The sequence below is a fragment of the Dermacentor variabilis genome, unplaced genomic scaffold (genome assembly GCF_050947875.1).
Source record: "Dermacentor variabilis isolate Ectoservices unplaced genomic scaffold, ASM5094787v1 scaffold_17, whole genome shotgun sequence".
Lineage (NCBI taxonomy): Eukaryota > Metazoa > Arthropoda > Arachnida > Ixodida > Ixodidae > Dermacentor > Dermacentor variabilis.
In genome coordinates this window covers 8234873-8259673 of record NW_027460335.1, presented here as the reverse complement: position 1 = coordinate 8259673, position 24801 = coordinate 8234873, and the positions used below count along the sequence as shown (strand labels likewise).

Genomic DNA, 24801 nt, shown 5'->3' with positions numbered 1-24801 from the left:
AAGCAGAATGACGAATTGCGCCACTGGTGATTGCGTGCAGCAGAAACCTAAGTGAGCATATATCGGGTAACCATGGAATGATAAATTGGCGTGCGTATGACGACTTTTTTCTCGAATATAAGAGACCATTCCGCAGGTGAGACTCGAACTCACAACCCCGGCGTGGCTCACGAGAACTGTCGTATAAGTACCGTGCGCTAACCAATTGCGCCACTGGGGATTGAGTGCAGCAGAAACCTAAATGAGCATATATAGGGTAACAATGGAACGATAAATTGGCGTACGTATGAGCACTTTTTTCTCGAATATAAAAGAACATTCCACAGGTGAGGCTCGAACTCACAACCCCGGCATGGCTCACGAGAACTGTAGTAGAAGTACCGTGCGCTAACCAATTGCGCCACTGGGGATTGCGCCACTGCGGATTGACACCGCAAAAAACCATCTCTTTGGTCTCGTAAAAAACAAAAACTTGAAACTACCTGCTTTAGGAATAAATGAGATAGGCCCAAGCCTCCTTTGCGCATGGGATGAAATAAATTTAAACGAGTTGTGCGCTCCCATGATGATCCCCATATATAAACAGCAAAAATTCGGTGCAACTTCTGTACGCATACTCTGGACATACATAAAACATGCAGTAGGTAGAACACCTTTGTTACCAGAAACAAATTACACACAGTTGCACGTTCGAAAATAGACAGGTTGTGACCTCCCCACTTCACCGTCTGTGCTTTGACTCGTTCTATTTCACCTACCCAATGCGTTTTTGCATCGCGGTAGTGTTCCAATGGGACTCCTAGATATCGAGAGGGCCTCTGAATGAATTTGATGTTTTCCACATAAGCAGGCGTACTTTCCCATTCTCCGTGCCAAAAACCAATGCTCTTCTGCCAGCTTATGGCACTGCCAGTAAGTTTACAGAACATTTTTGCGTCTTTCACTGCATCAACAATGCTGTCATGATCGCCACTAAGAATCGCTATGCCATCAGCATATGACCGGATTTTAACTTCGTGCATATGAAGTCGGAATCCATTGACCTTCTTGTTGTGCAACACCTTTAAACAGAATGGCTCTAGAAATATGGCGAAAAGCAAGGGCGAGGCCGGGCATCCCTGACGCACACTCGACCGAACCGGTATACTAGAACTCAGCTTGTTGTTAATTATGAGCCTTGCACTGCAGTCTGCGTATGCCATTCGCAACCCCTTCTTGAAGACCTTTTCCGATGTTGATGTGTTCGAGCAGAGGAAACAATATACTGTGGGCAACCTTATCGAAGGCTTTCTCGAGGTCTAACTGTACCATTGCCACGTGTCCGAGGGTTACGTCACAGCACTCGAGAACGCTTCTCGCTGTGTGTATGTTCGTTAATATCGTTCTCCCCTTAACACCACATGTCTGATGTGGGCCAACAACAGATGTAATGACTGAAGCCTTTTCACCATTACCTTCATGTGCACCTTACAATCAACGTTCGTGAGACTAATTTGTCGATATGCTTCCATCGACTGCAACTTGGCAGGCTCATCAGTCTTTGGTATCAGGATGATATGGCTGGAACTGAAAGATGGAGGCAGTCGTTTACCTTCGTACGCTTCAGTTATGATGGTGTAGAGTATTTCCGCCATTTGACGCTTGAAAAAGTTGTAGAAGCTAGGCCCTAGACCGTCGGGCCCCGGAGCCTTTGTCTAACTAAGCTCATCGATTGCTCGTTCTAACTCTTCAATACTTATAGGTTTCTCGAGTTCCGTCTTTACCCGTCTTTACTTCGTCCTGCAGTACTGGCACGAGTGGCAAAAGATGTCTTGAACTCATCAATTATTTCTACTTTACTGTTAAAGAAATTAGAATACCTTTCGTCGAAAGCGCTTCGAATGGTTTCTTGACCACGTGAAAGAACGTCGCGATAGCAAATTTCTTTAATTTGTTTTTTTGTCGCATATCTCTTCTCGTCTGCGAGTGCCCGTTTCGTCGGGGCTTCATCTAACCAAATTCGCTCGGCGCGTTATCTTACTACCGCTGCCTCGTATCGTTCAGTCTGAATGGCTTCCAGCGGCTCTTTTGTTTTAGTTTTTATTTCAGTTGTAAAATGCCCAGGGACTGCGCTTTCAACTTCTACAAGATACTTCAGCGTACTGTTTAGTTCTTTTTCTCGCTGTTTAACCTGGCGGCTTAATACACACGCCCTTTGAATTTGCTATATTTTTAACCTCGCTTTTAAATTGATCCCACGCACAGAACCAACGTTTAGGTTCTCTTGCGCACAATTCTTTAATTCTTTCCGTTACTTCGTCGACGAATCTTTCGTCCTGTAGCAAATTTTCATTGAGCTTCCACAGCTGCCAATTAAAACGACACTCCTTCACTTTAGAACCAATTGTGAACATCACTAAACTGTGGTCACTAAAGCTAACATGTTTAACCGTGTACTGATTACAAGTGCGTACCAGTTCCGCGGACGCATACGCCCTATCGAGCCTTGCGTGACTCCGCCCTTGAAAATGAGTGAACATTACTTGGTTTTCACGTAGTACATCACCTACATCAACAAGGTCACACTCTTGAACGGTGGATCTGAGCATTTCTGCACTCTTGTCGTTCATGAACACATCCTTAGAGGTGTCCTCGGGCAAATATACACAATTAAAATCACCTAATAAAAGAATTCTCCTATCACAACTTATGAAGGTGGCCACATATTCAAAAAACACTTTTCGCTCGCTTGCTTTGTTCGGGGCATAAATACAGATAATTCTCCAGTCTACTTCATTGCAAGACAGTGTCACACATAACTAAACGGCCATTATCGAGTGCTACTACAGTCTCCTCAATAATACCGACAGTGTTACGCAGAAAAATAACACATCCTCCAGACTTCCCTTTAGCATGACTAATACAAAGATTGTAATTTGATTTAAGCACTTCAACCATTCTATCCGTCTGTTCCACACCTTCAATTTTTGTTTCCTGAACTGCAAGAATATCAATGTCATGGTCAATTATCAGCCTTTTAAGCTGAGCTTGCCGCTTTCTCGTCGACAGGCCACGCACATTGAATGTCCCTATTTTGAAGCCATGTTTAGAAAGCCGAGGGACAGACGGACTACTCGGCACCTGATGCAATTTTCGTGCTAACGGACTTACAGCGCTGGACTGGACAACATCGTTAAATGGCTCCGCCACACTGGTCGAAGACCTCCCCTCCTTCTTGTCGGCACACATCATGGAAACTGCAACCTACACGTCCACCCTCAGTTCATTCGTTCTTTACTACCAACCAGCGGGCCCCCTAAGGGAGGGGCACTGCTGGCAGTGTCCTCTTGTCCGGTGGCACGTTCGGTTTGTTCTTCAGCGAGAGCCGCCGAGAGGTGGTAGTCTTGGCAGGCGGTTCTTCAGCTGCACTCAGGTCTTCTCCTTTTGCAGCATTTCCAAAGCTTTCTTCTCGGGGTTTCTTTTGAGACAGCGGTAGAGTGGCCGCTATTCAGCGCCTCTGCGCTGCCCCCAACGATTTCAGGGCTGTCGTCCATGGTCTCCTCGGCGGTTCCGAGCACAGCTTCGCCTTCTTTGCTGCTTTCTGTCGCCTGCTTCTGTGCCATATTGTCTTCTTTGCTGGCTTCCTCCTGCTGCTCTTTGTCATGACTCGTAGCGGCTGGCGTCTCGTCAGAGTTAGGCTGGACCTCGCCCTCCCCAGCTGTATCCTCTGCGTCAGCTTGGTACATTAGGTGTTCGTTTATCACGTCGCTCTTGCCAAACCCTGTCACATTCGCCTAACTTCGCACGCACTGGGTATCTTCGTGGCCGAAGCGACGACAGATCCCGCAACGTAAAACGCGGCACTCGCGTCGTATGTGACCGGTGCCGTGACACCGGAGGCAGAGCGGTGCTCTGCCAGGCGCCAACACGAGTGCATGGTCCTCGCCGACAAGTAGTTGATGCGCAAGATCTTCTGTGGTGAGGCCAGGTTTCAAGCATAAGGACACGAGTCTTGTGTGCGACCCTTTGTCACTGCATCCGGCTACACGCCACTTTTCCTTTGACATCTCGGTCACTGTTCCGAAGGGTGCCAGCGCCGCTCGCACGTCCTCATCTGGTGTGGTGTGCAGCAGCCAGTAGAGCTTCATGCGTACGTCTTGGTTGCGTGGGTCAATCACCAAACATCGCTCACCCTTCACAGTTAACGCTTCCGTAGACAGCAACTTCTCCTTTCCTTTTTGATCTTTGAAGGTGATAGCCCATGCTTGATTCATTTGATAGGCTCCTAAAGCCAACACATCCGGCATCAACTGCAGACGAGCTAGCGCGTCTCGAAAATGTTCTACGCGATAGGGCCTCGCCTTGACATCCCCGTGCAAAAAGACGGTATTAGAGACGGTCGCACCTTTCGGCAATTGCGGCAAAATAATCTGGTGATCCTGTGTAGCAGCATCCATAAACCTGATACCGCGGCCCTTTTGGGCCGCAAACACCGCCCTTGCGGGAGCCGACATTCCGCGTCCGCACGCTATGGTGGCCGGAAGTGGAATACCACTGGGGATTGAGTGCAGCAGAAACCTAAGTGAGCATACATCGGGTAACAATGGAACGATAAATTGGCGTGCGTACGAGGACTTTTTTCTCGAATGTTGAATCTAAAAGACAATTCCCCAGGTGAGGCTCGAACTCACAACCCCGGCATGGCTCACGAGAACTGTCATATAAGTACCGTGCGCTAACCAATTGCGCCACTGGGGATTGAGTGCGGCAGAAACCTAAGTGAGTATATATCGGGTAACAATGGAATGATAAATTGGCGTGCGTATGAGGACTTTTTTCTCGAATGTCGAATATAAAAGAACATTCCCCAGGTGAGGCTCGAACTCACAACCCCGGCATGGCTCACGAGAACTGTCGTATAAGTACCGTGCGCTAACCAATTGCGCCACTGGGGATTTTTTTAAAACTTTAATTCAGAAAAGGCATGTACATACATAAAACCCACCTTGGTCTGCGTGACCAGTGTGGTTAATTAAAAATTTTTCATTCGTACCAACTCATCAAGTACCCAAATCCAATCTGGTGGCTCGGTTAAAGTACTATATACCTCGCGCTTGTAGGTTATGCTCTCTATAAAGTTTTCTCTGGCTGACTTTGCCTTGGGGTCTGCGTGCCTGACTCCCATTCTTGTGATCCAAAGGCTATGTAGCCCCAGTATCATGATCATGTCATAGGGGAAGCTGTTTACATTCTGTACTGAGAGATATCGAATTCCGTGTGGTGTTATCGGTAACTCTTTCTTCAGGGTTCGTTGCAAAACATCCCAAGAAAAGATTGGATCCAAACAATCAATGAACGTGTGCTCGATTGTTTCTGGTTTCTTGCTCAAAAGGCAGTTTGTTGTCCACGGTACAAATATTCCCTTTTCATCAAGCCATGTTTTTACAGGGAGTGTTTTTGTGTGTAATTTGAATAAGAATGTTGTAACAGCTCCTCTAACAGTCATTTTTCGAACTCTTTTTAATACATCTTACCCTGGGCCTGCAATGTTTGGCGATCTGTATAATGGTACTGGCATCATTACATCGATTAAATCTTTATATAGTTTCTTTCTCGGTACAAGGCTCAGGTACTCGAATGAGAAGCGTGTTTTAAGTATCCTAAACGACGTGACTAATTGCCTGAAGTAACCTTTTACGCCACAGTCGATTGCAGCCGCACTAGACACAACAAATTCGGGCAATACATTCTTAAGGCGCCTTTGCATCATCGCTCTCAAAAACGGGTCTCTCGTGTCCCTCAGGAATATAAAACGCGACACAATTTGTCGGATGAACAGATGAGAAAGGCCGAGGCCTCCGTCTTTCACTGGGCGAAACAGATTAGTGCGGCTGATTCTCTTCCAATTGGAGCCCCAAATAAAAACCGCAAATATTCGGTGCAGTTTCTGCACGTTGACGCGTGACATTGACAAAAACTGCAACACATACCACACTTTGGCAATCAAAAAAAACATTGCACGCACTGGCCCTAGCAAACATTGATAATTCGCGGCCTTGCCACCCTCCAATTTTTTCCTTCACCCTTGGCGTCAGGTCATCCCAGTAATCTGCAGTTTGTTTATATTGCTCGAGAGGCACGCCTAAATACGTAGAAGGACTTCTTGCCCACATGATGGTCGCAAATCTTTCTGGTTTAATGTCCCATATTCCGTGCCAGAAACCGACACTTTTTTCCAGTTTATCGCGGAACCTGTCTGTTTGCAAAAATCTTTGGTGACGCTTATGGCTTCTTCTATGCTATTTCGGTCAGTGCAAAAGATTCCTACATCATCAGCGTAGGCAAGCATTTTCACATGATGCGTCTGAAGCCTGAAACCATGTACTTTTTCATTAATAATAAGACTGAGGCAGAAGGGTTCAAGATAAAGAGCGAAAAGCAGCGATGACAACGCACATCCTTGTTTTATAGATGACCGGACGTCAATATTCTGGGTGAGGTTCTTGTTAACTATGATGCGTACAGTACAATCATTATAAGCCTTGTTTAAACCTTCTAATAACACTTTGCCAATATTGACATGTTCAAGCACAGAGAAAAGAACATCGTGAGCGACACGGTCGAAAGCCTTGGCGAGATCGAGTTGTACCATAGCAACTCGTCCCGAGATGGCATCACAACATTCCAGAACGCTGCGGGCTACATGCACATTTGTACATATCGAACGTCCTTTTATTCCACACGTCTGGTGCGGTCCAACGAGAAGCATAATAACGCTTTGCAAACGTTTAGCTAAAACCTTGGTATAGATCTTATAGTCCACATTTGTAAGAGTTATTGGGCGATAGGCCCCTACTGATAACAGTCTAGTTGGATCACCTGTCTTCGGTATCAAAACAATATGGGCAGCGCGGAAGGAAGGCGGTAACCGTTTTTCTTCATAGGCTTTGCTAATAACGTTATGCAAAATTGGGCTGATTTCTTCAATGAATATATTGTAGAAGGCTGCTCCTATTCCGTCCGGCCCAGGTGTTTTTCCTGGAGTTAATTCTTTTATGGCGCTTTTCACTTCCTCTATACTTATTGGCTGTTCTAATCGCGCCTTACATTCTTCATCGAGCTTAGGCATTAGGTTAATAACCTCGGTTCTCAGCCCAGTTCTATCGCCTTTTTTATTCGCAAATAATTCGCTGTAATGTTCGACAAATGCCTGCTCAATTTTACTCCTGTCTGATGTCTGTTCGTTACGGTAGTTGATCTGTCGTATTTCGTTTTGAGCCGCGTATTTTCTTTCGTCACACATCGCTCGCTTGTTGGGCGTTTCACCCAACCATATCTTTTCGGCTCGTGCCCTTATCACTGCTTCTCTGTGCTTTTCGGTTGCAATTACTTCTAGTTTGCTTTTCACATCGCGAATTGCTTTTATATACATGCCGGGATTGCCGCTTTCCATACATATAAGAAAATCGAGTTGGCACTGGAGTTCTTTTTCATTACACTTTTGCTTTTGACTAATAATGGTTCCCCTTTCAATCGCAATAATCTTGACGTCGTTCTTAAAGTTTTCCCACTCAGCTACCCACCCGTGTGGCCCTTTGGATGTCATTTGTTTAAGTCTTTTTGTTACACACTCCATAAATTTTTCATCTTGCAAAAGTTTCACGTTGAACTTCCACAAAGCCCAATCAAAACGGCTTTTTCTGAGGTTGCTTCCTAGTGTAGTCATGACAAGGCTATGGTCGCTGAAAGACACATGTTTCACTTCATAGTGGCCACAATCTTTTGCAAGGTCAACTGTGACATAGATTCTGTCCAGCCTAGCACAGCTTCCGCGCTGGTAATGGGTATAGATAGGACTACTTCCTCTTAAAAATAAATAACCGAGGTCTTCTAAATAATATGCCTGGAGCAGTGAAACAAGCATTGGCGAACTTTTATCTCGTACAGGGGTTTTCTTGGCTCTATCTTCAGCCAAACATACACAATTAAAATCACCAAGCACAATTAAGTATTTATCACTTTTAAAAAATTCTTCTAAGTCTTCAAACAAAACAACGCGCTCATAATCGATGTTTGGCGCATATATACAGATAACACGCCATTGCCTTGCGCAGTACGAAAAGTCAACAACAAGCAACCGTCCCGCCTCTGACGCAACTACTTTTTCACCTTCAATGCCCACGTTGTTCCTCATATAAACTGCACAACCCCCAGAGGTGCCTATAGCATGGCTAACACAAACATTGAAGTGCCTTCGAAAAGTTCCCACCATTCCATCCGTCTGCTCCTCACTTTCTATCTTTGTCTCTTGCACGGCTACTATGTACAAGTTATTTTCCAGAAAAAGTCGATTAAGTTGATTTTGCCGTTTCTTAGTCGCCAATCCCCGTACATTCAAAGTGGCAACACGTAAGGGAAGAGCGAGTTTTTCGTCCTTAATTTGTGAAGAGCACTCGGATCGGGCAGTGTTTACCCCAGAAGTCAAGGATGCAGTGGAGTCTTTACTCTGTTGTGGCAGTAGTGGGTCAGGATGAACCTGCTACCCGTCGCCTGCATCCTCAACCGAAGTTCGGTAGCTGGACGGGACAGCATCGTCTAGGCGGCGTCGCTTATTCGGTGCCATCTTGCTCGCTCACCAAGGGGAAGCGGATCCCCGCCTTTATTTCGGCGGTTTATCCACCGGGCGTCTATCAGGAGGAATGTTCGGTTTCGGCTTTAAGGACGTTCGTCTCGTGAACGCCGTTTTCAAAGGCGGCGCCCCGCCACCTGCACCACCCAGATGGTCTGTTTCGCCGACACTGTCGCTGTGCATTTGCCGACGCCTCTACAACACCTTCCATTGTTTGACACTGCACTGTCGGTGTTTCATTTGGCGACGTCACCATAGCTTCACTAGAAGGTTTCCCTTGATGACATTTTCCATTCATTTTGTTGTGCACGTCTTCACTGTTTGCACCGGCCAGATTTTTTTCACACGTTATTGTTTCAATAGCTGGCTCACGTTGTTGTACAGCTGCCGGAGGCGTTTCCACAGGTTTTTGTTCCTTCGTCACCGTGGCAGCTGCTTCTTCAGCTTCAGCCTCGTCCATGATATTATCCAATATGTCAGCGTCCTTTCTGTGGCCCGTTATATTTGCGTACGTGGGCACGCACTCGCTTTCGTCATGGCCGAATCGTCGGCACCGTGAGCATCGCGGAATCCGGCAGTCGCGGCGGATATGCCCTTTACCCTGGCAGCGCAAGCAAAGTGGCGCCTTGCCTGGAATAGCTACGAGAGCAGGCTACCCAGCGACACGCACTTGATATGGAATATCTTCAGTCGTGACCCCGGCCTTCAGCTTGAGGTTCAGCACGCGCGTTGTCGTACCTTTTTCAGAAATGCCAAGGACACGCCAGCGCTCCTTTTTCGTTTCCGCAACCTCGCCGTATGGCTCAAAGGCCACACGTATGTCGTCGTTCGTCACATTAGGGAGGACCCAGTGGATTTTCACTCGAACATCTTGGTTGTTCGGGTCTACTAACAGACATTTTCTGCCTTTCACAGTAATATTCCCCGCAGTCAACAACTTTTTCATGCTTTCATGGCTCTTGAACGCAACAGTCCACACATGATTCATCTGAAATGCTCGTAAGGCGTCAACCTCAGGCAGCAGTTCCAAACGTCCAAGGACATCCCGGTAGTCTTCAACTCTGTACGGCCTTGCTCGTAGGTCACCGTGCAAAAGAAGTGTATTCAAAACAATACGACATTTTGGCAAATGAGGCAGGAGCACTTGGTAGTCCTGGCTGTCTTCCATGTCGTCCCTGTTTCCGCGGCTAAACTGGGCCGCTAACACCGCCCCGTTGGAGCACATGAAAAACACGTCCGGAGGCTTTCGCGGCCGGAAGTGTAATCCTGCGCCACTGGGGATTGAGTGCAGCAGAAACCTAAGTGAGCATATATAGGGTAACAATGGAACGATAAATTGGCGTGCGTATGAGGACTTTTTTCTCGAATGTCGAATATAAAAGAACATTCCCCAGGTGAGGCTCGAACTCACAACCCCGGCATGGCTCACGAGAACTGTCGTATAAGTACCGTGCGCTAACCAATTGCGCCACTGGGGATTAAGTGCAGCAGGAACCTAAGTGCGCATACATCGAGTAACAATGAAATGATAAATTGGCGTGCGTATGAGGACTTTTTTCTCGAATGTCGAATATAAAGGAACATTCCCCAGGTGAGGCACGAACTCACAACCCCGGCATGGGTCACAAGAACTGTAATATAAGTACCGTGCGCTAACCAATTGCGCCACTGGGGATTGAGTCTTTTTTTCTTTATTTCCTGTTTTGAATCATAATAATATTATTTAAGGTTTTACGTGCCAAAACCACTTTCTGATTATGAGGCACGCCGTAGTGGAGGACTCCGGAAATTTTGACCACCTGGGGTTCTTTAACGTGCACCTAAATCTAAGCACACGGGTGTTTTCGCATTTCGCCCCCATCGAAATGCGGCCGCCGTGGCCGGGATTCGATCCCGCGACCTCGTGCTCAGCAGCCCAACACCATAGCCACTGAGCAACCACGGCGGGTTTCCTGTTTTGAGAACTGTACATATACGGATATACAAAGCACGAATTCAATCTCTGAATTCAACATATGCAGTGATGTCAAAAAAGGAACCGCTGCGCATTCGAATGTGGAGCTTAGTTCAAATTGCTTGATCATCACTAGCTGATCAAGGATAGGTAGCCAGTCTGGCGGCTCTGTTTGGGTTTTTAAGACTTCGCGAACATAAATAACATTGTCAATGAAATAGTCCCTAGCTGGTCTTGTATTCACCTCCTCGTTTCTTGCAGCTATCCTAGTTTTCCACACGCTGTGCATACAGAGGAGCATCACCATATCACACGGCACTCCCTCTAGGTCAGTCAACGGCAAGAACTTAATACCAAAAGTGGTCAATGGTTAATCCGTCTTAATTGTTCGCTTGAGAATGTCCGACAGAAATACTGAATCCCAGCAGTCTAGGAATATGTGCTCTATTGTTTCAGGCTTTTGGCAAATGTTGCCGTTAACGCCGCAAGGAAGGAAGAATCCTTTCTCTTGGAGCCACGGCTTGACAGGGAGCGAACAGTGTGCAAAAAAAAGAAAAATGATTTAGTGGTCGCCTGCATAGGCATCTTTCTCACCTGGTTCAATACGTCCTTTTCGTGTCCTACGTTATACAGAGCTCGGTACACAGGCACGGGGCACATAATATCTAATATGTCTTTATACAATCGTTTTCGTTTTGCAGTATGCAAGTAATCTGCGGAAAAATGGGCACTGAGGAGGCGATAAGCATTCACCACCTCTAACCAGAAGCCTTTGATCGCTTCCTTAAGTCCAGCATGTGACGTCACAATGTAATCGGGCAACGCATCACACAATCGCCATTGAATTACGGGCCGCAAAAAACCATCTCTTTGGTCTCGTGAAAAACAAGAACTTGAAACTACCTGCTTTAGGAATAAATGAGATAGGCCCAAGCCTCCTTTGCGCTTGGGATGGAACAAATTTAACCGAGTTGTGCGCTCCCATGATGATCTCCATATATAAACAGCAAAAATTCGGTGCAACTTCTGCACGCATACTCTGGACATACATAAAACTTGCAGTAGGTAGAACACCTTTGCTACCAGAAACAAATTACACACAGTTGCACGTTCGAACATAGACAGGTTGTGACCTCCCCACTTCACCGCCTGTGCTTTGACTCGTTCTATTTCACCTACCCAATGCGTGTTTGCATCGCGGTAGTGTTCCAATGGGACTCCTAGATATCGAGAGGGCCTCTGAATGAATTTGATGTTTTCCACATAAGCAGGCGTACTTTCCCATTCTCCGTGTCAAAAACCAATGCTTTTCTGCCAGCTTATGGCACTACCAGTAAGTTTACAGAACATTTTTGCGTCTTTCACTGCATCAACAATGCTGTCATGATCGCCACAAAATATCGCTATGCCATCAGCATATGACCGCATTTTAACTTCGTGCATATGAAGTCGGAATCCATTGACCTTCTTGTTGTGCAACACCTTTAAACAGAATGGCTCTAGAAAAATGGCGAAAAGCAAGGGCGAGGCCGGGCATCCCTGACGCACACTCGACCGAACCGGTATACTAGAACTCAGCTTGTTGTTAATTATGAGCCTTGCACTTCAGTCTGCGTACGCCATTCGCAACCCCTTCTTGAAGAACTTTTCCGATGTTGATGTGTTCGAGCAGAGGAAACAATATGCTGTGGGCAACCTTATCGAAGGCTTTCTCGAGGTCTAACTGTACCATTGCCACGTGTCCGAGGGTTACGTCAAAGCAGTCGAGAACGCTTCTCGCTGTGTGGATGCTTGTTAATATCGTTCTCCCCTTAACACCACATCTCTGATGTGGGCCAACAACAGATGTAATAACTGAAGCCTTTTGGCCAGGACCTTCATGTGCACCTTACAATCAACGTTCGTGAGACTAATTGGTCGATATGCTTCCATCGACTGCAACTTGGCAGGCTCATCAGTCTTTGGTATCAGGACGATATGGCTGGAACTGAAAGATGGAGGCAGTCGTTTAACTTCGTACGCTTCAGTTATGATGCTGTAGAGTATTTCCGCCATTTGACGCTTGAAAAACTTGTAGAAGCTAGGCCCTAGACCGTCGGGCCCCGGAGCCTTTGTCTAACTAAGCTCATCGATTGCTCGTTCTAACTCTTCAATACTTATAGGTTTCTCGAGTTCCGTCTTTACTTCGTCCTGCAGTACTGGCACGAGTGGCAAAAGATGTCTTGAACTCCTCAATTATTTCTACTTCACTGTTAAACAAATTAGAATACCTTTCGTCGAAAGCGCTTCGAATGATTTCTTGATCACAGGAAAGAACGCCGCGATAGCAAATTTCTTTAATTTGTTTCTTTGTCGCATATCTCTTCTCGTCTGCGAGTGCCCGTTTCGTCGGGGCTTCATCTAACCAAATTCGCTCGACGCGTTATCTTACTACCGCTGCCTCGTATCGTTCAGTCTGAATGGCTTCCAGTTGCTCTTTTTTTGTTTTTATTTCAGTTGTAAAATGCCCAGGGACTGCGCTTTCAACATCTACAAGATAGTTGAGCGTACAGTTTAGTTCTTTTTCTCGCTGTTCAGCCTGGCGGCTTAATACAGACGCCCTTTGAATTCCTATATTTTTAACCTCGCTTTTAAATGGATCCCACGCATAGAACCAACGTTTAGGTTCTCTTGCGCGCAATTCCTTAATTCTTTCCGTTACTTCGTCGACGAATCTTTCGTCCTGTAGCAACTTTTCATTGAGCTTCCACAGCTGCCAATTAAAACGATACTCCTTCACTTTAGAACTGATTGTGAACATCACTAAACTGTGGTCACTAAAGCTAACATGTTTAACCGTGTACTGATTACAAGTGGGTACCAGTTCCGCGGACACATACGCCCTATCGAGCCTTGCGTGACTCCGCCCTTGAAAATGAGTGAACATTACTTGGTTTTCTCGTAGTACTTCACCCACATCAACAAGGTCATACTGTTGAACGGTGGACCTGAGCATTTCTGCACTCGTGTAGTTCATGAACACATCTTTAGAGGTGTCCTCGGGCAAATATACACAATTAAAATCACCTAATAAATGAATTCTCCTATCACAACTTATGAAGGTGGCCATATATTCAAGAAACACTTTTCGCTCGCTTGCTTTGTTCGGGGCGTAAATACAGATAATTCTCCAGTCTACTTCATTGGAAGACAGTGTCACACATAACTAATCGGCCATTATCGAGTGCTACTACAGTCTCCTCAATAATACCGACAGTGTTACGCAGAAAAATAACACATCCTCCAGACTTCCCTTTAGCATGACTAATACAAAGATTGTAATTTGATTTAAGCACTTCAACCATTCTATCCGTCTGTTCCACACCTTCAATTTTTGTTTCCTGAACTTCAAGAATATCAATGTCATGGTCCATTAACAGCCTTTCATGCTGAGCTTGCCGCTTTCTCGTCGACAGGCCACGCCCATTGAGTGTCCCTATTTTGAAGCCATGTTTAGAAAGCTGAGGGACAGACGGACTACTTGGCACCTGATACAATTTTAGTGCTAACGGACTTACAGCCCTGGACTGGACGACATCGTTAAATGGCTCCGCCACACTGGTCATAGCCCTCGCGTCCTCCTTGTCGGCACACATTATGGAAACTGCAACCTACACATCCACCCTCAGTTCATTCGTTCTTTACTACCAACCAGCGGGTCCCCTAAGTGAGGGGCACTGCTGGCGTTGTCCTCTTGTCCGGTGGCACGTACGGTTTGGGCTTCAGCGAAAGCCGCCGAGAGGTGGTAGTCCTGGCAGGCGGTCCTTCAGCTGCACTCAGGGCTTCTCCTTTTCCAGCATTTCCAACGCTTTCGTCCTGGGTTTCTTTTGAGAGAGCGGTAGAGTGGCCGCCATTCAGCGCCTCTGCGCTGCCCCCAACGATTCCAGGGCTGTCGTCCATGGTCTCCTCGGCGGTTCCGAGCACAGCTTCGCCTTCTTTGCTGCTTTCTGTCGCCTGCTTCTGTGCCATATTTTCTTCTTTGCTGGCTTCCTCCTGCTGCTCTTTGTCATGTTAGTCATGTTTGTCATGTCATGTCGTCAGAGTTAGGCTGGACCTCGCCCTCCCCAGCTGTGTCCTCTGCGTCAGCTTGGTTCATTAGGTGTTCGTTGATCACGTCGCTCTTGCCAAACCCTGTCACATTCGCGTAACTTCGCTCGCACTGGGTATCTTCGTGGCCGAAGCGCCGACAGATCGCGCAACATAAAACGCGGCACTCGCGTCGTATGTGACCGGTGCCGTGACACCGGAGGCAGAGCGGTGCTCAGACAGGCACCAACAAGAGTGCATGGTCCTGGCCGACACGTAGCTGATGCGCAAGATCTTCTGTGGTGAGGCCAGGTTTCAAGCATAAGGACACGAGTCTTGTGTGCGGCCCTTTGTCACTGCATCCGGCTACACGCCACTTTTCCTTTCACATCTCGGTCACTGTTCCGAAGGTTGCCAGCGCGGCTCGCACGTCCTCATCTAGGGTGGTGTGCAGCAGCCAGTAGAGCTTCATGCGTACGTCTTGGTTGCGTGGGTCAATCACCAAACATCGCTCACCCTTCACAGTTAACGCTTCCGTAGACAGCAACTTCTGATTTCCTTTTTGATCTTTGAAGGTGATAGCCCATGCTTGCTTCATTTGATAGGCTCCTAAAGCCAACACTTCCGGCATCAACTGCAGACGAGCTAGCGCGTCTAGAAAATGTTCTACGCGATGGGGCCTCGCCTTGACATCCCCGTGCAAAAAGACGGTATTAGAGACGGTCGCACCTTTCGGCAACTGCGGCAAAATAATCTTGTACTCCTGTGTAGCAGCATCCATAAACCTGATACCGCGGCCCTCTTGGGCCGCAAACATCGCCCTTGCGGGAGCCGACATTCCGCGTCCGCACGCTGTGGTTGCCGGAAGTGGAATCCCACTGGGGATTGAGTGCAGCAGAAACTTAAGTGAGCATATATCGGGTAACAATGTAAGGATAAATTGGCGTGCGTACGAGGACTTATTTCTCGAATGCAGAATATAAAAGAACATTCCCTAGGTGAGGCTCGAACTCACAACCCCGGCATGGCTCACGAGAACTATCATATAAGTTCCGTGCGCTAACCAATTGCGCCACTGGGGATTGAGTGCAGCAGAAACCTAAGTGAGTATATATCGGGTAACAATGGAATGATAAATTGGCGTGCGTATGAGGACTTTTTTCTGGAATGTCGAATATAAAAGAACATTCCCCTGGTGAGGCTCGAACTCACAACCCCGGCATGGCTCACGAGAACTGTCGTATAAGTACCGGGCGCTAACCGATTTCCACACTGTGGGATTTTTTTGTAATTTATTGGCGGTCTTCGTCATTGTACAGAGCACATAATACAGAACAAAATTAGATTGCACAATTAACAAATACAAAACATTTTTAAATTACATACATGCCATCAGTCCAATAAGGACTGGCGTTGTCTAATTAAAATTCTTTCAGTGCTGTCAGAGGTTCTATCCTCGACAGCCATTCGGGTATACATTCTTGTATTTTCTTTATTTCAATGGAACGAGACATGCTTTCACGGAAATACGTACGCGCAGGCCTAGCGTCCGGGTCGCAGTAGTACCCAGACATCCTTGCACGGTATAAACTATGAAAGCCCTTGAGCATTATTAGGTCGAAGGGAACCCCGTCGTTATTCGTTACCGCTAAGTACCTGATGCCATGCGGATTTAACGGTAACTCCTTCTTCATTGTTCTTTGTAGGACATCCCAGAAGAATACTCCGGCCCAGCAATGCAAAAAGACATGGTCTATTGTTTCTGGTTGCTTGCAAATCAAGCAGTGCGAGCCCCAGGGTAAGAGAAAGCAACGTTCTTCCATGAATGTCTTCACTGAGAGTGTTCCTGTGTGTAATTTAAAAAAGAATGTCTTTACCCCAGTAGGCACCTCCATATTTTTCACTCGCTTAAGGACATCCAGTCCTGATCTTCCACTGTATAGCGCTCTGTACATGGCACTGGAAATACAATATCGCAAATATCTTTATACAATGTTTTCCTTTTAACGTTACATAAATACTCAAAAGAAAAACGCACAGAAAGAAAGCGCACACTATCTGCAACTTCTTTAATATAGCCACGAAGCGTTCCGGGCATACTATCTGTACTAACAATAAGTGCCGGCAAAGCACCTCTCAACCTGAGTTGCGCAGAAACACAGTGCGCAAAAACAGAGCGCAGAAACGGATCACGCACATCCACAAAAAACAAAAACCTGTTCACAAGCTGGCGTACAAAAAGATGCGCCAAGCCCAGGCCCCCTTTCTTCACGTGCCGGAACAGATTGGTTCGGCTACTCCTTTCCCAGGTAGAGCCCCAGATAAAAACCGCGAACACTCTGTGCAACCTTTGCACGTTTACCCTTGAACAGTACAACGTTTGCATGACGTACCACAACTTCGTAATAAAAAACATGTTACACATAGTTGCTTTTGCGAAAATCGACAGGTTGATGCCTTTCCACCTGTCTGCTTTTTCTCTTGTTTCTTTTGCTTGGTTCGTCCAGTATTCGTCGCTATTTTTGTAACTGCCCATGGGGACACCTAAGTACTTGGTCGGGGTTTTTATCCAGCTCACATTTGCAAAATGGTCCGGGGCCGAAGACCACTCTCCGTGCCACAAACCGAGGGACTTTCCCCAGTTCACTCTACTGCCAGTCACATCACAAAAATTTTTCACTACCGTTATTGTTTCCGTCACACTTTCTTTGTTTGTACAACACACCGCGATGTCATCTGCATATGCCAAGAGCTTGATTTGTGTGGCTGCCAAGCTATACCCGCGTATTTGCTCATTCTCAGTTATTGCCAAACACATAGTTTCTATGTAAATGTCAAACAAAAGAGGACTGAGAGGGAAGCCCTGACGCACAGAACGCATGACGTTAATGGGGGCCCCCAATGATTTATTCACAATTAAGCGTGTTGTGCAGTTCTGGTACGCCAACGCCATTCCCTCAGTGATGATGGAACAAACATTAACCTAATCCAAAATGGCAAACAAAATATCATGAGAGACACAATCAAACGTTTTCTCGAGGTCCAGCTGGAGCACCGCGACTCCACCCGAGGTGGCGTCACAGCACTCCAGCACGCACCGCATCGTGTGAATATTCGAAAAAATGGACCTTCCTTTGATACCACACGTTTGGTGATCTGCGACTATGTCATTTATGACGCTTTGAAGTCTGGCAGCCAAAACTTTCATAAAAACCTTATAATCAACATTGGTTAAAGATATTGGCCTGTAAGATGTTACTAGCCTAAGTTTCTCCACTTGGTCACTCTTAGGGATGAGTATGGTATGAGCTTTTCCAAAAGAAGGCGGCAAAGTTTTGTTATCATACGCATCATTAAACAGCTCTGTTAGTAACGGCGACAGTTCTTTCTTAAAAGCTTTATATAAACACGCGCCCAGAGCGTCCGGTCCAGGTGATTTGCCTTGGTTCAAATCATCAATCACTTTTTCAACTTCACGTTCTGTTATTTTCCATTCCAATCGTTGTTTAGTATCGTCACTCACTCGCGGCATCCGAGATAGAAAGGCCCTTCTGAACTCGTCTATATTCACTTCTTGAAACGCAAAGAGTGACTGATAATACTCTAGAAACGCTCGGCCTATGCTCTTACTATCGTCGGCAACTGTGCCGTTCCATAAAATTCTGTCGACATGATTCCGTCGTCTTTGCGCTTTTTCGAGTCCCAGCGCCCGTTTAGTGGGCGTCTCTCCAGCTACTAATGCATTTGCTCTTGCCCGCACAATCGCACCTTGATAGCGTTCCTTGTCAAGCTGCTCGATTTTTTCTTTAATGGCTCCTACATCTTGCTTATACGTCCCAGGCTCTTCGCACTCAAGCGCTATCAGCTGCTTAAGTGTCTTTCGTAAGCCCCTTTCTTTCATTTCCTTCGCAAATCGTAAGCAGCTCGATCTTTCTAAAGCTTTCATTTTTACGTTTTGTTTGAAGTATTCCCATTTCTCTGATATTGTTTCACTGTTTTCTTCACTTACTTTCCTGACGGCCTCACGTACTGCCTCTACAAATGGCTCGTCTTTTAGTAGTAAGGCATTCATTTTCCATAGTTCCCAATTAAAATCTTGTTTCTTCCTCTCCGTGCCTATATGACATTTCACAATGCAGTGATCTGAAAACGATACTGGTGCTACCGAATAACAATGGCACTTTGGAATTATGTCTTGCGATACGTATATGCGGTCTAACCGCGCATGACTGCTACCTTGGAATCGTGTGTACATGACTTCCCGCTCCCCCTCCAGGCACTCACAGACATCGTCCAGTTCATTATCACTAATTAGCTTAGTCAACACACTAGTGCTTTTATCGCGAATACCAGCATTATTGACTCTATCCCGAGCCCTCAAAACACAATTGAAATCCCCCAACAAAACCATGCACTTATCAGTGCTAATATACTGAAAAAGGTTCGCAAAAAATGAAGCGCGCTCTTCCACAGCATTCGGTGCATATATGCACATGACTCTGAATTCCAATTCACGAAAAACAAAGTCACAAAAAACGTTCCTTCCGGTTTGACATGAAAATACATTTTTAACAACAAGGCCAGGCAACTTCTTAACAAACAGGACACAACCGGCGGACGTCCCTACCGCATGGCTCACGACCGCATAATATCTAGTCATGAAACACCGCACCTTGCTCCCGGTCTCCTCCCCTCCGTCAACCTTTGTCTCCTGGACAGCTAGAACGTCTAGGTCTTGGTCAGCGGCCAACCGTAGGACTTGGCTTTGCCTACGCTTGGCCGCCAACCCTCTCACGTTTAGTGTGTCAATAGTGAGCGACGGATTAGGAGCCATTATGAACTAAAGTATGAGATAGACCCGGAGCATGGTGCTTACCTTTCACGACCAGCCCTCGGCTAGCCGCCTCCGGGACCACCCGTCTTCCCGGCGTTATTCTTTTGCTGTGCTTTGTCACCAGGCTTTCTCTCGGGTGGAACATTTGGCTTCGGCTTGAAGACCGACCGCCTCCCAAGAGGCGTCTTCGCTGGTGGCCCGTCACTTGTGCTGGATGCCGCGCTGTCCTTGTCTCCGCCCTCGTCACGGGGGCGCTTGGAGGTGGCACCGAGACTAGCCGCCCGGTCCCCGTCTTTTGCATCCTCGCCCTGTTGCATCGCTGACTCAGTCTCCTCGCGTTCGCCTTCATTAGCACCTGCCTTCACAGGGTCTTCGTCCCTCTCGACACGTGCAGGCCCAGTCACCTGCTCAGCACCCTCGACTACCTTGGCTTGAACGACCTCCGGTACCGTCGTGGCATTTTTTGTCAATGAAGGCACTTGCACACCGGCTCCCTTAGCAGCTTCTTCTGTCTCGACTGCGTCCATGACGTGCTCTGCAGCAACATCACTCGCTGCTGGTCCTGTCACGGCCGCGTAAGATTTAACGCAGTCAGCGTCGACGTGGCCGAACTGTCTGCATCTCGAACAGCGGGGGACTTTGCAATCACGGCGTACGCGTCCTGTCCCTTGGCAGCGCAGGCACTGCATGGGCCGCCCAGGTACGACCACCAATGCCAGCTCTTCGCCGACTCGGACCTGGTGAGGCAGGTCTTCCACTTTAATGCCGCTTCTCAGCTTCAGTAGCACGGTCCGGGTGGTCGAGGTCTTGTCTCCCATGCCTTGGACGCGCCAACGCTCCCTGCTCACCTCTACTACCTTGCCGAAGGTTGTGAATGCCGCCCGGACGTCCTCGTCGGAAACACCGTACAGCAGCCAGTGAAGCCGGAGTTTCACCTGCTGGTCCTGCGGGTCGACGATGACACATCGACGCCCTTTCACCTTAAGCTCTTTCAGGGCCAGCAGGCGTTTTGTTGCAGCTGCGTCACTGAGGGTCACGGCCCAGACGTGATTGACCTGGTAGGCATCGAGGCACACAACTTCCGGCAGCAGGCTTGTGGGCGTAAGCGCATCCCGAAAATCCTCGAACTTGTACGGCCTCGCTCTTACATCACCGTGTAAAAAGACTGTGTTGAGAACAATTCGTCCTTTTGGCAGTTGGGGCAAAATAAACTGGTAGTCCCTTTCGTCGTCGTCGCTGAACCTGTTTCCGCGGCCCAAAGTGACCGCTGTCGCCGCCCCGCTTGAGGCCATGATTCAACGATCCGATCAGCTCGGCTGCCGGAAGCAGAATTACCAATTGCGCCACTGGGGATTGAGTGCAGCAGAAACCTAAGTGAGCATATATCGGGTAACAATGGAATGATAAATAGATGTACGTATGAGGACTTTTTTCTTGAATGTCGGATATAAAAGAATATTCCCCAGGTGAGGCTCGAACTCACAACCCCGGCATGGCTCACGAGAACTGTCGTATAAGTACCGTGCGCTAACCAATTGCGCCACTGGGGATTGAGTGACGCAGAAACTTAAGGGAGCATAAATCTGGTTACAATGGAATGATAAATTGGCGTGCGTATGAGGACTTTTGTCTCGAATGTCGAATATAAAAGAATATTCTTCAGGTGAGGCTCGAAATCACAACCGCGGCATGGCTGACCAGAACTGTCGTAAACTACTGTGCGCTAACCAATTGCGCTATACTGGGAATTGAGTGTAGCAGAAACCTAAGGGAGCATATATCAGTTTACAGTGGAGTGATAAATTGGTGTGCGTATGAGGACTTTTTTCTCGACTGTAAAAGAACATTCCGCAGGTGAGGCTCGAACTCACCACCCCGGCATGGCTCACGAGAACTGTTGTATAAGTACCATGAGCTAACCAATTGCGCCAAGGGGGATATTTTTCTTTATTTCCTCGTAACTGAAATGCCATGCGCAATACATTGTTAAATGAGAGTCAGCATAGCTTATGCCGACTCGCTGACATTAAAATCGCTTGAATTTAGCCAAGTCATCGAACAGCGGCAACCACTCGGGCGGTTCTTTCTGCACTTTGTAGACTTCACGCATGTAGACGACACTTTCAATAAATTGTTCTCGGACAGAACGGACATTCACATCAGCATGACATACCGACATTCTTGTTGACGATATACTATGGAGGCTTAGCAGCCTAATAAGGTCATATGGAACATCGTTATGGCCTGTATCTATGTATCTGATACCCCGTGGAGTTATTGGTAATGCTTTCTTTAATGTCCGTTGTAAGATGTCCCAATGAAGAAAGGGATCCCAACAATCGATGAAGACGTGATCAACAGTCTCTGGTTTTTTACACATTATACAATTCGTGGTCCATGGCACAAATATTCCCTTGCCGGCCAGCCAATTATTTACGGGCAAGGTATTTGTGTGGAATTTAAAGAAGAATGATTTTACCGATGGTTTCACTGGCATTCTTTTGACCCTTTTGAGGACATCATCGCCTGAGCCTCCATAGTATGCCATCCTATACATTGGAACTGGCATTAATGAGTCTATCATATCATGATACAATTTCTTTCTTTTGACGGAACTTAAATATTCTAGAGAGAAACGAACACTAAGCATACGGAAAGATGACACGACTTCCCGAAGGAAACCTCTAACGGTACGGGATTCAACATTCGTACATGAAACAAGGAAGTCAGGTAAAAGATTACTTAATCGCACTTGTATCATGGTGCGCAAAAATGGATCACTCTGGTTCCGCAAGAAAATAAACCGCGATACAATCTGGCGTACAAATAGGTGTGACAGTCCAAGACCACCGCTGCGAACCGATCTGAACAGATAAGAGCGGCTGAAGCGTTCCCAAGTTGAGTTCCAAATGAACACAGCGAACACTCGATGCACCTTCTGTACATTCACTCTCGACATGAATAGCGCTTGTAGTATATACCATATTTTAGCAACCAGAAAAATGTTGCACACAGTGGAGCGCGCGATCATTGACAGATTGCGGCCTTGCCGTGCCAGCGCTTTTTCCTTCGCCGTCTGTTTCCTGTTCCCAGAACTGATTACTGTCTTTGTAATGCTCAAGCGGCACGCCAAGATATTTCACAGACATGGTTAGCCACTGTATGTTTGCGAAAGAGCGCGGTGTGCGTTGCCACGCACCATGCCGAAACTCGATGCTCTTGTCCCAGTTTATGGCACTACCTGTTTTTTCCCAATAGCTTTTCGCCAAATTGACTACTTCGCTGACACTGTCATAGTTATCACAAAACACTGCTAGATCGTATGCGTAGGAAAGCACTTTCCCCTCACTCTGCTGTAATTTGAATCCTCTTATTTTCTCGTTCTCCCTAATGGCTAGGCAAAAGGGCTCCAGGTATAATGTGAAAAGCAATGACGAAATTGGGCACCCTTATTTCAGAGATGAGCAAACATTGACACTTCTCGTGAGACTCTTGTTGATAATCAACCGTGTGCTGCAGTTTGTGTAGACCATTTTCAAACCATCTATAATCACTGTTCCTATGTTCGTGTATTCTAAAATCTCGAAGAGAATATCATGAGACACACGGTCAAATGCCTTCTCCAGGTCTAGCTGCAAGATTGCAACTTTACCCTCGAAAGCATCGACGCATTCCAGAATGCTCCTGGCGACGTGTACGTTGGTCGTTAACGTGCGCCCTTTGATCCCACATGTTTGGTGGGCTCCAACTAAAAGTTTAATGATGCTCTGTAGCGTTTTTGCCAGTATATTCATAAAAATTTTATGGACAGTGTTCGCAAGGCTAATGGGACGGTACGATGCAATAGACAAGCGCTTTACTGGATCGTCAAATTTCGGTATCAGGACCATCTGAGCTGTTCGGAAAGACGCGGGTATGCGCTTGTTCTTGAAGGACTGCACTAAAAATTTCCTCATAATTATTGCTATTTCTGCTTTAAAAGTTTTGTAGAAAGCTGCGCTTAAACTATCCGGCCCAGGTGCCTTTCCTGAGCCTAGTTCTTCTATAGCAGCTTCAACTTCACGCACAGTTATAGACGCTTCGAGGCCTTTTTAAACGTTATCTTCCAATCTTGGCATTAAGTGTAGGAAGTGGCTTATCAGTTTTCTTCTTGCTGAACAGGTCTGCATAGTGTTCAAAAAAGGCGTGTTCAATGATCCTACGGTCAGTCGTCACTTCGTCGTTGTAGCTTATCTGCTTTATATCCCTGCAGCGAGCGTAAGCTTTCTCCTCACTAAGCGCGCGTTTATTCGGTGTTTGCCCTTGCCACAATCTTTCTGTACGGGATTTTATCGTGGCACCGCGATACTTCTCTGTGTCAATGATTTCTAACGGGCTTTTAACTTTTCTGATTTCCTTCATGACTTGGCCAGGTTCTGTGCTTTCTACGTTAAGTAGAAATTCGAGTTTACTCCTCGGGGCTTTTTCTTTCCGTTTTTGACTTCTGCATGACCTTGAATCATGTCGAGTACGCCTCTAGCAACGGAAACGCCTTGCGTGACCAATTGGGCAACAATTTGCACCGTGATCACATCCCCATTGTAGGGCTTCTTGCATGATACAGATTTCAAGACGGGAGGACCGTGGTTGAATGGTCACATCGTCGCCGATTCGCAAACGTTCATGTTGCCCGCTATTCATCGTGTAGCCGTATGGGCTGGCAGAAAATGTTACCATACGTTCCAGAAGCTTAATGACTGCGCCGTGATCTCTCAGAAAATCCATTCCCAAGATCAGGTCATTGCAGCAGTGGGGGAGAATGACGAAAGTGATAACGCAGCTGGAATTGTCGATGTGGATTTGGGTGGTGCATGTTCCCGTTTGTGTCATTAGCTGGCCCCCGGCACTTCTGATGTGAGACCTTGTGCACGGCCTCTTCACTTTCCTAATGCGGTCGGCCAGGTTTTGCCGCATAATCGAGAAGTCTGCTCCAGTTTCAACAAGTGCGGTGCAGCGATGTCCTTCCACCAGAATGCTGAGATCGGCACGGGCCACGTCGTTTTCGGAAGTATTCGTCGTCGCCATACGTCTTCGTTTGCGTAATTAGTTGTCGTCGTCAGGCCGTCTTCGTGGGGAGCGTGGGGGTATTTTTGTTGTCTCGACACAGGGCAACCTTCCCCCGAAGGTTGCTGCCGTTCGTTTCCTGGAGCGGACTAGGGGAGCGACCGCCCTTGCCGACGTCAGTGGTGAAACTCTGACGGTTTGGGGAAGTGTAACGCACAGTTGACGGGGACTGCCAGCGACGACGTGGTGAAGCTGCCTGGCTCGTTTACATCTGATCACTGCACGGATCGCGATGGT

At 47.0% G+C, this 24801-nt stretch overlaps 6 non-coding genes across 6 annotated transcripts; all 6 read right to left on the bottom strand.

Moving 5' to 3' along the window:
- Positions 1-318: 318 nt before the first annotated feature.
- TRNAR-UCU (transfer RNA arginine (anticodon UCU)) lies at positions 319-410 on the bottom strand. Its single transcript is given in 2 exon segments — positions 319-354; positions 373-410. It is a non-coding gene; the product is annotated as a tRNA-Arg (tRNA).
- Positions 411-4645: 4235 nt separating this feature from the next.
- On the bottom strand, positions 4646-4737 carry TRNAI-UAU (transfer RNA isoleucine (anticodon UAU)). Its single transcript is given in 2 exon segments — positions 4646-4681; positions 4700-4737. It is a non-coding gene; the product is annotated as a tRNA-Ile (tRNA).
- A 105-nt stretch (positions 4738-4842) lies between these two features.
- Positions 4843-4934, bottom strand: TRNAI-UAU (transfer RNA isoleucine (anticodon UAU)). The gene is given in 2 exon segments: positions 4843-4878; positions 4897-4934. It is a non-coding gene; the product is annotated as a tRNA-Ile (tRNA).
- A 5060-nt stretch (positions 4935-9994) lies between these two features.
- TRNAI-UAU (transfer RNA isoleucine (anticodon UAU)) lies at positions 9995-10086 on the bottom strand. The gene is given in 2 exon segments: positions 9995-10030; positions 10049-10086. It is a non-coding gene; the product is annotated as a tRNA-Ile (tRNA).
- A 105-nt stretch (positions 10087-10191) lies between these two features.
- Positions 10192-10283, bottom strand: TRNAI-UAU (transfer RNA isoleucine (anticodon UAU)). The gene is given in 2 exon segments: positions 10192-10227; positions 10246-10283. It is a non-coding gene; the product is annotated as a tRNA-Ile (tRNA).
- Positions 10284-20919: 10636 nt separating this feature from the next.
- TRNAI-UAU (transfer RNA isoleucine (anticodon UAU)) lies at positions 20920-21011 on the bottom strand. The gene is given in 2 exon segments: positions 20920-20955; positions 20974-21011. It is a non-coding gene; the product is annotated as a tRNA-Ile (tRNA).
- Between the last annotated feature and the right edge of the window lie 3790 nt (positions 21012-24801).